The sequence below is a fragment of the Balaenoptera ricei genome, chromosome 12, assembly GCF_028023285.1.
Source record: "Balaenoptera ricei isolate mBalRic1 chromosome 12, mBalRic1.hap2, whole genome shotgun sequence".
Classification (NCBI taxonomy): Eukaryota; Metazoa; Chordata; class Mammalia; order Artiodactyla; family Balaenopteridae; genus Balaenoptera; species Balaenoptera ricei.
The window spans coordinates 28811119-28823455 of record NC_082650.1 but is presented as its reverse complement, the minus strand read 5'-3'; positions in this window follow the sequence as shown (position 1 = coordinate 28823455).

Here is a 12337-nt window from a genome sequence, read left to right as displayed (position 1 = left end):
AGGGCTTGAGGCCATCCAGGGATTCCTTGTTTGGCAGAAGCATTGACAGCATAACTAAACAAACAAGAAGGGAAGGTTCAGGGAAGCTGAAACAGATCTTCAAAGAAATTCAGTGGGTGATTTTAAAATTTCTGTGTGGTATTATAGAGCTTAATGCAGAACATATCAAAACTTTGAAAAGGCAGTGGTGAGGTCCTGAACTTCATAAGGCAGAATGATTCCCTACAAGAACAAAATAGCAGTCAAAGTGTTCTATATTTAGATGTGAACTACACTCATTGGGGAATACCAGCAAAACAATAATGCCTGGGCAAAACCTTCCTACACAGGTAAGTTCTTTCAACCACCAATCCTGGCCTGTCTAACTGTCAAGCACTCTGTCATAAAATATGATAGTAAATATGGTTCAGGAATTCTTTATAAGATTCACTTTTTTAAGTTCGTGTTGTTCTAAGTGTTCTAGAAATAACTAATCCTCCAGTTTAAAATCTTTCAACGGAGCCACATTACTTACAAAATAAGTTTAAATCCTTAGAAAGGCATCGGCATCCTTTGTAATTTCACTGCTGCCTGGTTTCGCACATCACCTGCCATCACTCCTCCACCCTACCTGAGTCAATCTACACCACAGTTCTTGCTTTTAGTGTTTCATGCTCTTCCTGCCCCAGGACATTTGCAGATGCTACCCTTTCTGCCTAGAATGCCCTTCAATCTTCATGCCCTCTTATATTACTCAGGAGAACCCCAGTAGCATCACACATTCTGTGATGCCTTCCTTGACTCTCACAGAATAAGCACCCCTACTCTGGACACTCAAAGTACCCGCTGGTTGTCTCTGTTATAACACATATTAATAATATTCTAATTGTCTATGTTTGTATCTATCCTTCTCCATCTCCCCAGCTAGATATAAATTCCTTAAAAGCAGGACATCCTTTAGCTTATTTTGTATCTCCAGCATTCAATATAGTGACTAGTACAGAACTGGAATAAATAAAATACATTTTGTTGTATGATTGTTGAGTAAATTTATAACTTATAAAATAAATATATTTGTAAGGTAGAAGAATTTCATAACTTTGGAGACATCGATATCAATAGGATTCTGGAAAAAGAAACTTTTTGCAAGGAATGAGAAAGAGAGAGTGGACAATACGGAAATATAGGCTGTGAGTAGAAATTTCTAGATTACAAGTCTCTTTTATATATACCCAAAAGAAACAAAACACATATTCACACAAAGTGTTGCGGACAAATGTTCACTGCAACATTATCCATGATAGTCAAAAGGCAGGATCAACTGAAATATCCATTAACTGATGAATGGATTTTTTTTTGAAGTGGTAATTCCACACAGTAGAATATTACTTGACAACAAAGAGGAATGAAATACTGATAATATGGCTACAACATGGATGAATCTTGAAAACATTACATTAAGTGAAAGAAGTCAGTAACAAAACATATATTGCGTGATTCCATTTATAAGAAATGTCCAGCAAAGGCAAATCTGTAGAGACAGAGAATAGGTTAATGACTACATAGGGCTAGGGAAGTTAGGGGCAAATGGGGAGTGACTGCTAATGGGCAGGGTGTTTCTTTTGGGAGTAATGGACTTGTTCTAAAATTGATTGTGGTGATGGTTACACATCTCTGAAAATATACATAAAAAACACTTTAAAAATTGTACACTTTAAATGGGTAAAATGTATGATATGTTAATTATATATCAATAAAGCTGGGTTTTTTTTGAAGAGTCTCAGTGAAATTCAATCTCTTTCAGATAAATATTTAGTCAATTTGAAGATCAAAATTTCATCCTTGAAATTGAGAAACATGGCTGCAGCGAGAAGCTTCTGCAGATTCTCAGCAGAGAAGGAGAAATATCTAGCACAGTGGCAACCTACTACAGTGGTTAAGAGCTACCTGAGTGAAAAGCCTTGTTCTTCCATTTACCAACTATGCAATCTTGGGTCAATTGCTTGTCCTCTGATGCCTTATTTACCATGCTGTAAGACGGTGGATAAAAACTGAACAGCCTTAAAGGACAGTGAGGATTTAAGTGTCCTAATTCAAGAAAGTACCTGAAACATCTCCTGTTATATAGAAAGCATTCCAACAATTCTCCTTAGGCCCCATTGAGTTCCATTGCAGTGGACGAAGCCCATCTTGTCTTCGAATGTTATGTCAGTCCCCACTGAGATAGGATTGGTCTGGTTTCGTGCCTTGGTGCTGACATCCATCACACTGACACCCTTGAACTTTACCACTACCTCCAGTGGTAATGCCCCCATGAGGCCTTCACAACTTTACTTCAGGCCTCTTGGTCCATCAGAATGTTTAGTACTTTCTTGCCCCTTGGCAGAGCTGATCATTCTCAAACGTTTTCTCAGCTCTGTGCTGTAGCAAGACAACTTCAAAACTTTTTTTTATATAAGTTTATTCCACAGTGATCATTCCCTTAGTACTAAAACATATTTTATATGAAATTATTTTGTACTTATATTTGATGGTTAATACGTGTACTTTGTTGCCTTTATGACAGAATGATGCTTTGAATTATACCTGTAGAATTCCACCATGAAACATAAATGCATTTGAAAGATGCATGTTGAAAGAATGTTGAAAATGCCAACAAATCATAATTTAAAGTAAGTCATCAAGAACTCTGAACTCACCAAACTATAAACTCATATTTGTATTTCATGATGCCAAGCACATAATAGATTTTTTAAAATATTTGTTGAAAATTTTAAACAAATAGAAAGATTGAATTATCTTTCTATTCTCTCTACAGAAAATATTACAAAATTATTGTCATGGGAAGAGGTAATCAAATTATATGCAAATAAAGATGTAGGGAAAAGTATTATAGAAGTGTGATAGGCAATTCATAGATGTATTGTTTTTAAGGATTTTATGATGTTGGTGGTATTTGTCGGCTTTTTAAATAAATTTATAATCTTTTGAGATTCTTTTTTCAATCTAAATACGCACCTACTTTTCAAAATAATTTTATAATTATTTCATGTTTTTTTTCCTAAAGAAGAACTCCAAAACTGAATAAGCTACAGACACCACCAAACCTGAATCTACTTTGATAAGCAAAGTCAAGAATAAATAAGCTGAATTAACGGGCTAACTTCCTCCATTTTACTCCTCTCCTTCAAGCATTGATCAGCAGTTGCACCGTAAAAGTCTACAGTTTCTTAGACAAGGAATAATGTAGAGCAGTGGGGAAGATACCAAATAAGAAAAGAAGGATCATGTGGTCTGATTGTTGCATTGTCTGAAAAAGCATGAGCAAGGGAAATGTATTAGTTCTGACTGGAAATTTGAAGAAAGTTGGGTAAGAAAGATAGTTGGGTGGAAATACTTCAGTGAGAAGATGAAATACTTATTTGTCCATTCTGGTCTCAATTCAGGCTTGCTGGAAATACGTTGTTAGTGCACACATAACTTCTTGGATCTACAGCCTGTCCATTTCTTTGTGTCCTCTTGAATGCTGCCTGTGTATGTTTAGTTTAGGGACATATACGACTCCTTAGCCATGGGAAAGAGATGTATCCACGGTACAAAATGCTCCAAGGCACCAACAGAATATTAATAACAAATCAAAGGGCAAAGCACTTTTAAATCCCAAGGGAAAACTCAAAACAAAGAAAATTTGCAAATTAAATTTAAAGGAGAAAAAAAGCATAAACATAAAAGGTAGGGTTTGAAAAGGTAAAATAGGGTCTCATTAGAAGTCATTTAGAACAGTAAACTGTTTGAGGAATTTCCCTTCCTTGCCTTGTCATGCTCTGTTTTCTTTGAAAAGGCAGAAGATGAGGTATGGTGTCAATGGGTTGTCTAGGAACCTAAATCTGGAAAAACTCTGAGAAGACAAGAGTAAAATAATTTAAGTCAAAACCATTTAAGCCACTTGGGATAGTTCTTAGAATTTCTTAAGAGGGGCAAGTTGGAAAATGGGAAGAAGCAGAAGGGAAGCATTTTTTTCTTTCTCATCTCAATATGTGTATAAGCCTGGAGGTGCTGGTCATCTTGGCAAATTGGGGTATGGGACAGTCACACAACAATGTTGCCTATATATTAGACCACTGATTTTGCACACTATCCCATAAAATCTGTTAGCAGTTTTGAAAAAATCACACTGAGAAGAGACCACTTGATACTGATTAACTTTTTACATAATTTGACCAAAAGGTAATTTAGGAGCTTGGCTCCTAATTTTTACTTGAACCAGGAAAATTTTCAATGTGATTAGTCATTTTCTCCTTAGTTTTCTTATACTGATTTGTGATTCTAGGGATATGATTTAAATAAGCAAGAGTTACTTTGACTATGGTTGAAATGTACATAATCACATTGATATGACTAGAAGGTTTATAGCCATGTTTGCATTTAGATAGATAATTGAATAGACATTAATCCTTTTCAAGTAGAACATTGAGCAATTACTCCTAATGGTTTCCCATCACAATTGTGGTAGATTATACTTTCCTAAAATGTTTGCACCAGTATATTCCATCCAACATATTTTCCTTACCGTGTAATGCTGGCACTTTTCCATTGAGAGATAGGGGGCTATATATCCCCACTTAAAACTGGGTAGACCTGTGCCTACAGTGGAAGCAACGTTATGCGTCTTCTACGCTGCCATAAGAGATGATGCAGCTTCCACCTAATCCTCTTGGGATGCTCATTCTTGGAACTTAGCCACTTAGTATTGTAAAGACACCGAATAGCCATATGGGAAGACCATGTGTCAGTGTTTCAGCATCAGCCTTAGCTGAGGTCCCGGATGACAGCCAGCATCTACAACCATGAGGCTTCAGATGATTCCAGTCCCCAGCCTTCCAGATGCCTCAGCTGATGCTGAGTGGAATAGAGAAAACCTGTCCTCACCAATCCTACTCATATCGCAGATTTATGAGCAAAAATAAATGTTATCTTTGTTTTAAACCAATAAGTTTTGGGGTGATTTGATATGTAGCAACAGATAACCAGAATAATTATCAAACCAAAAATATTTCAAGGGGAGATAGTAATGAATACTGCCATGTTTTAATAAAGACTTCACGTACCTACAGACTGATAATTCATAAAAATATTAACGATAGTTAAAGTTAATGTTCAACACTATTGATTATGATCATTTGTATGACAAAGAATAAAAGTTTAAACAGTCTGTTTTAAGTGAGGTTTTGGTATTATGGTGGGTTTTTTTTTTTTTTTTTTTTTTGGTTACTAGCCACAATTCTGAAAACTGCCTCCTAGGTATTCCATGAATAATCACAAAAGATCTTTTTTATTCCATTCCGTGGATATTTTATACTAAAATAACTCAGGAAGCCTAGTGTAACAAGGACTTGATTTTCTAATTTAAACATTTATGTTATGAAATTCTGTAGTCTCTACTCTTTAACATGTTACCCAACACATTAATTTCCTGAAAAGTATTAAGGAACAAATATTTTATTCAAAGGTTTATGCTTTTTTAAAAAACCACAACTCAACAAAGAAACGTTTGATAAAATGCCCCCTTCCCAAGTAATTTAATATGGGTCATTTATGATTTTTTTTAAAAAATATTATTACAATGTTATTACGTTTTAATTGTGCTGATAATTGATTCAAACTTATCTCAAGGACTTTTTATTCCTTAAGTCATTTTTTGAGTAGTGAAAGAGGAAAGAGAGCAAGAAATTAAGCAAGTTACCACTACCCATGTCACTAAAATAGTCTTAATCAATTTTGATAAATACACAACATTCTCTATAAGAATGTTTTTAAAACTTTAGTAAAATGCTTAAGAATTAATTGTTCCCTATCAGGCGTTTTATTTTATTTTATTTTTAATTTAATTAATTAATTAATTAATTAATTAATTAATTTTTGGCTGCGTTGGGTCTTTGTTGCTGTGTGGGCTTTCTCTAGTTGCGGCGAGCGGAGGCTACTCTTTGTGGCAGTGCACAGGCTTCTCATTGAGGTGGCTTCTCTTTGTTGCAGAGCACGGGCTCTAGGCACGTGGGCTTCAGTGGTTGTAGCGCAGGGGCTCAGTAGTTGTGGCTCGCGGGCTCTAGAGTGCAGGCTCAGTAGTTGTGGCACACGGGCTTAGTTGCTCCATGGCATGTGGGATCCTCCTGGACCAGGGCTTGAACCCATGTCCCCTGCATTGGCAGGCGGATTCCCAACCACTGCACCACCAGGAAAGTCCAGTCAGGCATTTTAGACCTGGCAAAAGGTGAGACAATGCTTTTCCCACACTCAGACGTATTAACGTACATACATTTGTTTTAATGTGCTAGTAAGTATAGGTAAGTCATAACCACTGACAGTCAATGAGAAAAAAAAGAGAAAACAATAAAAAGTTTAAGAGGAAAATGATATTGGAAATTAGAATTTTTTTTAAAAAATCACAATTTGGCCAACAAGTCCAACAGGAAGAGCCAAACAGATTGGCCTTTATATTGGCCCCTCTTTCTTCTTCTCAGCCTTGGACCCAGGGCTGATGTAAGAAAATGAATACCACACTCTAGAAAAAAATGATTGAATAGCTTGGAACTAATTAGTCTAGAGAAGAGGAGCCCAAAGGAAGCTATAACTGCTATTATGAAATATATTAAGAACTTCCCTATGGGTAATGGAATCAATTGATTTTGTGTTGCCCTAGAAGGGTGGGCTTTACAAGGACAAAATTTCAGTTGACTACGAGGACAATTTAAACAAAGTTTTTCAGCAATGGAATGGAATGTCTTAAGAGATAGTTAATTTCCCATTATGGAGAACATCCTATTGAGAAAATTCTAGGATTATTTCTTCATTTGGTTAGAGATTGCACTAGTTGTCCTTTCAAAAGCTCATGCAAATCTGGCCTATGATTCAATTTTTAATCAAATAGTAAGCTAAGGCAATAAATTATTTTAAGCACATAATAGACTGGAAGAAAAGCATTGGGAAAGTAACAGAGATATAAATGGGGAATTAGCAGAAAAAAGAGAATGGAATAGGAAGAGACAAGATCAGTAAAGAAATTTAGACAGACATAATAAAGCATTCTAACTTCAGGATGATGGTTGGGACCTTGAACCAAAACTGCAACCAGAAGTTGACAGATTAACCAGAATAGAACGGGAATGAATCAGAAAGTCAATGTGATGCTTTAGAGGAGTTGATGACTGTTAAGACCCAGTGCCAAAGATAGGTCAGGCACTCAGCGACTTTGAAAATATAGCAGTTTAGGTGGGAAAAGCCCAGGATGTGGGCTAAACCCTTGACCGTATATTTTTGCATAATACATACCAAAGGGTTACATGGTGGGGAAGGAGGGAGGAAGGTGAGCAGTTGGGAGAAACGGATGGAAAAGGAGATGTGAGGAATTTGTGTGAAGGTGAGGGAGAGAACTTTCCAAAAGGCCTGCAGAATTTACACATAATGGTTTTATTTCTCCGTCAAGCAAAGGGAATTATTTTCTGGAAAATAAGTAAAATCTAAGCCATTTACACACTTGTATTTGTTAAAGATTACACACTACTTCAAGAGGAAGGTGTGCTAATATCTCCACATCCTGGTCAAATTCCAAGTCAAATAATTTCATTTTCTCTACCTAAACCCTCTGCTGCTTATTTGAGGGAAGTCAAGCTTCACTTCCTTAAAAGCTAATAAAACATGTCTGGAGTTGTTCACACCATTATACTATGTGGTAGAATGTGATTCTCAGATTTCTAAAAGTCCACAGATTCTTTATATCCCTCAAAAAAGATGCTTTAAATTTAGGTTGTTAACATTTTTCCCAACAGTAACATTTTGGATCTTTATTTAGTAATATATGTCTTTATTATGTTAGCAATATATGTTTACGGAACATCATGGTTAGGAATATAATTTAATATGATTATTTTTATATAGCAAGGTGGCATCTTTCCTAAAATTACATGATAGGAAGCAACTTCCAACTTTTCTTATATTTTGCATGGTTCTCTTTGGAAGGCTCACCATAGAAATCCAAGAAAATATCAACTTCTGCTTGGCTCTTCACTCCACCTCTCAGTTGTCAGCCATTCTGAATTCTCTTTTACATTAAGGCAAGACCTAACTTGGCTTGGTTATTGGAAAATCCTAGCATCATAGGAGGGTGGAAACTTGGCCCTAATCCAATAAACTTTCATGATAACACTCTTTCAGCTTCATTTTGGTTAATGAAAGATTAATCTGATAACCAGAAATAAAGGAACTACTTAACAATATGTCAGCTTAGTATCTAGTTTGCTTCACATGTCTAAAGTGTAAAATTCTATCACCCATTGCTAGGATAAATGTCATATCTTGCAAAGACTAATCTTGTTCAACGGATGCACTTTTAAAATGTATAAATCTACTTGAAACCAATCTGATAACAAAAACATGCCTGCAGAAGGATGATTCAGTTGTATCCATGTACTTGTCACTCAGAACTCGCCCCCCCAAAAAAATTATGTGATGGGTCTGGGTGGGTGTTAGAAGCATGCGAAGTCTTGATAATAGGAAAACATTAGCCACAAGATGAAAAGAAGAAACATTTATTTAAGTTCCAGGCAAAAAATTGTCTAATAAGTTTTTTAGACTTTATTACATGAGTACAAAGAGACACACTATCATTTTGCCTGAAAAATTAGTAAATCTTTACAAAGGTTTTATTTACTTTGGCCATTATCTTTATTTTAAAATTGAGATTAAACATACTGTCCTGACTCATTCTCAAATAGTATGCTTGAAATTGGGACTATAATTCTTCTTTGCTTCAAACATTATAGTCCATTTTGCATACTAGTAAGGAGGGAGAACTCTCTTTTTTTTTAAATTAATTAATTAATTAATTAATTAATTAGGCTGCGTTGGGTCTTCGTTGCTGTGCATGGTGAGTGGGGGCTGCTCTTCATTGCAGTGCGCAGGCTTCTCATTGCGGTGGCTTCTCTTGTTGCAGAGCATGGGCTCTAGGCACGCACACAGGCTCAGTAGTTGTGGCTCGCAGGCTTTAGAGTGCAGGCTCAGTAGTGGCACAGGGCTTAGTTGCTCCGCGGCATGTGAGATCTTCCCGGACCAGGGCTCGAATGCGTGTCCCCTGCATTGGCAGGCAGATTCTTAACCACGGCACCACCAGGGAAGTCCGGGAGAGCTCTCTTGTAGAAAATGTGCTCTATCTCCCCACCATTTCCCAGTTTCCCCTATTTTCTTGCCTTTATTTAGTTAGTTGTAAATATACTCTAATTAATTTTATTTGTAGCAACTGTTGGCCAAGTCCAATAGCCAATAACTGAAAATGAGGGTTTTTTTCTATATATTCATTAATACTTTAGGGCACTTTACTTTACCTATGTCCAATTTCAAATGAGAAACTGATAGGGATAGGATAGGATAGTTATACAGGTAGTTGTAGAAATCCCAGTAGGTGATTATAGATAGAAAGGGAAACCTAGGAAACTTTGGGAGACCACTGTAAGATGATGATCGCTCAAGAAAGCTATCGGAACGTTGTGGAACGAAGCAGGCTTGCTTAACTATGAAGACATAAATAAAAGCATGAGATATGCTCCAGGTCATTAGGTGAAAGAAAAATGTTACCACTCTTCTACTGATTTGAATAAGCGCTATGACAGTCTGACCTCATAGGGTCAGACACTGTCCTGCCCAATACGAAGGAGGAACTAGTGACGTAAGCCTGACGTCTACTCAGAGAAGGTGGTCTTTTCCCCTCCCCCACTTTCCTTTGATTATAAAATTTTAGCCCACTTAATCCTCGGGGCAGAGCCTCCTCGCCTGCCCGCTTGCATCTCTCACAAGCATCCTGTATTAATAAATCTACTTGCTTATCACTTTGCCTCTCGATGAATTCCTTCTGCGCTGAGACACAAAAGAGCCTGAGCCTCAGTAAGTCTAGTCACCAGGTGAGTGATTCTAATTAAAAGACCGTGGGTTCCAGTCCCAATCTGCGGTACACAGTCTCAAAACTGTTCCTCTAAAATCTAATTAAACAAGTCTAAGATAGGAACATTTTTAAAAGTTCACAAAGTCCAGCCCTAAAAAGCCACATTTTCCTAATTATTTCAGCCAGCCTCTCCCTACCTCAGAAACAAGAGCTATGCATGCAGAGTCAAACAAGAGTATTATTATTTGACGTATTGGTCAGGTTTCTGTACTATTCTCAGGGATTTCAAAAAAACTTCTTTTTTTGGCTGCGCCACAGGGCATGTGGGATCTTAGTTCCCCTACCAGGGATTGAACCTGTGCCCACTGCTTTGGAAGCATGGAATCTTAACCACTGGACCACTACGGAGGTCCCTAAAAATTTTTTTTAAATTATAGTAAATTAGGATCTCTATCCTTACTTCGTGAATGGATAATTAATTGCTCTTCACCTGACTTTTTCACATCTACTTGACTTCATTTTACCATTTTACTATGATATGAGGCAGCAGGAATAAAAATTATCCTTCCTTCCTTGCCCCTCTTCCTTACTTCCTCCCTCCCTCCCTTCCTTCATTTCTTCCTTCCTCTAGTTAAGAACTTAGGAATTTAACTAAAGCACTTGTTTTTTTTCACTTTTTAATATTTTTTGTTTGGTTGGTTATTGTGTGTTTGTGCTTATTTCTTTTATTTTTATTTTTTTCTTTTTTGACTGAGTCTTTTTTTTTTTTTTTTTTTTTGCCTGTGTCGGGTCTTAGTTGCAGCACACAGGATCTTCGTTGCAGCATGTGGAATCTTTTGGTGCAGCGCACAGGCTTCTCTCTAGTTGTGGCGTGAGGGTTTTTCTCTTCTCTAGTTGTGGCACACAGGCTCCAGAGCACGTGGGCTCTGTAGTTTGTGGCACACGGGCTCTCTAGTTGAAGCACGCGAGCTCAGTAATTGTGGCACATGGGCTCAGTTGCGGCATGTGGGATCTTAGTTCCCCGACCAGGAATCAAACCCACATCCCCTGCATTGGAAGGTGGATTCTTTACCACTGGACCACCAGGGAAATCCCTATTTCTTTTGTCTAATTAGGAATTTGATTATATAGACCTGTGGAAAAACTCATGTTATTTTTATTTTTATCTTTATAGAATAGCATCTCACCTCTCACATCTTTAAGAATTTTATTAGAAAAATTCACATACAAATAAATAGCTTTCTATTCCTACGTCCATTTAAAGTGCACACATAAAAATTATTAAGTGAATTAGATGCAAGGATTTTTTAATTCCATTTTAGAGAACTGAGCAAATAATAATGATATTTTACATTTGAGTGTTTTAGGTAAAGCCAAAGCATGACAACATCTGATTTCCTCTTTGAGGTCCTGAACCTCTAGTGCTTTCATGAACCCTCAAATGCTAGTATTGTCTCAAATTTTTCTACTATTGACTGAATATGAGTCAATGTATTATTTCTTTTTAGGGGTTGAGAACTTTGTACTTTAAACTGGGCTTCCTAAAACCAGCATGCCTAAACCTGAAACTATAAGTACCTAGTCATTGGAATCTTGGTCACCAGAAAAATCAGTGAGGTTCAATATTGGGAAAAGGGAAAACACGTTCACTCAGACATTTTTCATTCATTTATTGAACACCTACTATATGATAAGCCTTTCATTAGAAACCAGAGATACAAACTGAAAAAGAAAAGATAATATAAAACTGTAGGAGAGTCCAATCTAGAGAAAGTAATATTGTCATTGAATATGAACTATTCTCGACCTGGAATCCTCTTTGTCCATTCTCCTTTCTCTTGACTCCTTCTCAATTGCTCCACATTCCTCCTTCATTCCATCCCACTTTACATCCCTTGTTCAATTCCTACTCCTCCTGCCGGGTTTCAACTTAAACCTTGCTCCTTGGAAACAAGGAAGACCTTCTCCAACTCCATAGACATAGGTACATGGGCTATAAACTAACAATTTTTCCTTATAATAAAACCCAACAATTTTATTATACCACTTGCTTAATGTCTATCTTTGGACATTTAAAGCAGGAAACATCCTGATTTTTTTTTTTTTTTTTTTTTTTTTGCTACTATATCCTTAATACCCTGCACATTTCCAGGCTCATGGTAAGTGCTCAATAAATACTTTTAAATGAACAAATGAATGAAATGATGCAGTTCAACATTTATAAAGAAAAAAAGTATTAATTTAACAAATAGGTTAAGTAAAATAAAAATATATTTTTTAAAGCAAAGATTAAAACATGATAGGGGCTTCTGTGGTGGCTCAGTGTTTAAGAATCTGGCTGCCAATGCACGGGACACAGGTTCAAGCCCTGGTCCAGGAAGATCCCACGTGCCGTGGAGCAACTAAGCCCATGCACCACAACTACTGAGC